Source organism: Schistocerca serialis, chromosome 2 (genome assembly GCF_023864345.2).
Source record: "Schistocerca serialis cubense isolate TAMUIC-IGC-003099 chromosome 2, iqSchSeri2.2, whole genome shotgun sequence".
Classification (NCBI taxonomy): Eukaryota; Metazoa; Arthropoda; class Insecta; order Orthoptera; family Acrididae; genus Schistocerca; species Schistocerca serialis.
This window is the reverse complement of record NC_064639.1, coordinates 927,646,006-927,648,205: the sequence shown is the minus strand read 5'-3', so window position 1 is coordinate 927,648,205 and position 2,200 is coordinate 927,646,006. Positions and strand designations below refer to the sequence as shown.

General features: G+C 45.3%; 1 pseudogene; it reads left to right on the top strand.

Annotated features, from left to right (window-relative positions):
- Positions 1 to 409: 409 nt before the first annotated feature.
- LOC126459555 (5S ribosomal RNA) lies at positions 410 to 527 on the top strand (annotated as a pseudogene).
- The last annotated feature ends 1,673 nt before the right edge of the window (positions 528 to 2,200 follow it).

Below are 2,200 nucleotides of genomic sequence, written 5' to 3'. Positions count from 1 at the left end.
GGTCCGATTAATTTCGTAACGAAGCGTGTTCTCTCAGTAAAACCACCAAAGTTGAGTCCGATACCAGCAAAAATACGTTTATAAAATGAGAGTGACAGGTACAGCCGTGTTACATTTGGCTCACAGCGCAAAGACAACCGCTTTTCGGTGAAGAATGTTAACTACGTTCCTTTACAATTTATGGGATTACAACCACTTTCTTCGTTTCCCCGTTCTGTTTGCGAATTGTGTGTGGGAGAAACTCTCGGTAAATCTCTGCATGAGCTATAACTTCTCTGGTTTTCTCGTCACGGCCATTTCGCGAGCGGTATATGGAAAGCAGTGAGTGATATGTTCCCCAGAACGTACTCCCCAGTTTGAAAAAATTCGTATGAAATTAGCAATTTCAAATTCTATTAGTAAACTTACGGGCAACGGCCTTGCCGCAGTGAATACACCGGTTCCCTTGAGATCACCGAAGTTAAGCGCTGTCGGGCGTGGTCGGCACTTGGATGGGTGACCATCCAGGCTGCCATGCGCTGTTGCCATTTGTAGGGGGGGAACTCAGGCTCGCGATGCCAATTGAGGAGCTACTCGACCGAACATTAGCGGCTTCGGTCAAGAATACCATCATAACGACCGGGAGAGCGGTGTGCTGACCCCACGCCCCTCCTATCCGCATAACACGGCGATCAGATGGTCCCGCTAGGTCACTAGTGTCCTGAAGGCGGAGTGATTTTTTTTATTAGTAAACTTATGCCCTTATGAGGAAGATATTTCCCAAAGGACTGGAGTTCACAAACAACTTCAGAAATTTGGAGCCACTTCAATTTTAGATTCAGTTCACGACTTTCATGGTGTGGGTTCCTGCAGTCATGTCCTAGTTCATGAACCACGGGCAACGTATGAGTGGCCAAGTAAGTGGTCCCGACAGTTGGGATACCACTTACTTTGGAATAAGGCTGGGCATCTCGGACATATTCTGAGTCGTGGTCACCTTTGTGCTCATACGGAAAAGACTACCAAATCCACCGGTTAGTCCCTCAGCCGTTAGGGGTAAAACCCAATGGGACTCGGGGCAAGTAAGGCTAGCAACCTGCTTCCCTGGTACTTTAAATATGATGCTGGCAACAATCAGAGCAAAATGCCTCGGACCTTTGGAGGTGACGGATTCCCGCCTCTAACTGACAAACCAGGGACTCCAAAGATACGACTTGGCAAACAAATGGTAATGAGATGGGGAGCTATTAATATCAATGGGGGCTACTCTGGGAAGAAGGTAGAGCTGGCAGAGGCTGCAAGTAAGATGGGGCTGGACGTTTTAGCTGTTAGTGACATTCGGGTAAGGGGTGAGAAAGAAGAGGAAGTGGGAGAATACAAGGTCTACTTGTCAGGAGTCAAAGCAGGAATAGCACAATGGGGTGTAGGGCTTTACATCAGGAAAGAAATGGAACCTAGCGTAGTTGCAATAAGGTATCTAAACGAACGACTGATGTGGATAGATTTGACAGTGTCTAGCAAGAAAAATTAGGATTGTGTCAGTATATTCGCATTGTGAAGGGACAGATCAAGATAAGATGGATAGTTTTTATGAGGCACTCAGTGATGTAGTTGTTAGAGTAAAGGACAAGGACAGTGTTCTGCTCATGGGTGATTTTAACGCCAGGATTGGAAATCGAACGGAAGGGTATGAAAAGGTTATGGGTACATTTGGAGAGGATATGGAGGCCAACAGGAACGGGAAACAACTCTTGGATTTCTGTGCCAGTATGGGCTTAGTAATCACAAACTCCTTTTTTAAACATAAGAACATTCACCGGTATACTTGGGAAGGCAGGGGAACCAGATCTGTCATTGACTATATAATAACAGATCAGGAATTCAGGAAGGCTGTGAGGGACACACGTGTATTCAGGGGATTCTTTGATGACACTGATCATTATTTAATCTGCAGTGAAATTGGGATTGTGAGACCGAAAGTGCAGGAGGTCAGGTCCATATGTAGGAGGATAAGAGTGGAGAAACTTCAGGATAAGGAAATCAGGCACAAGTACATAACAGCGATCTCAGAAAGGTACTAGTTAGTTGAATGTAGTCAATTACAATCATTGGAAAAGGAATGGACAAGGTACAGAGACACAGTACTAGAAGTGGCTAAGAATGTCTTGGAACAGTAGTGTGTAAAAGTAGGATGAAGCAAACAGCTTGGTGGAATGATACA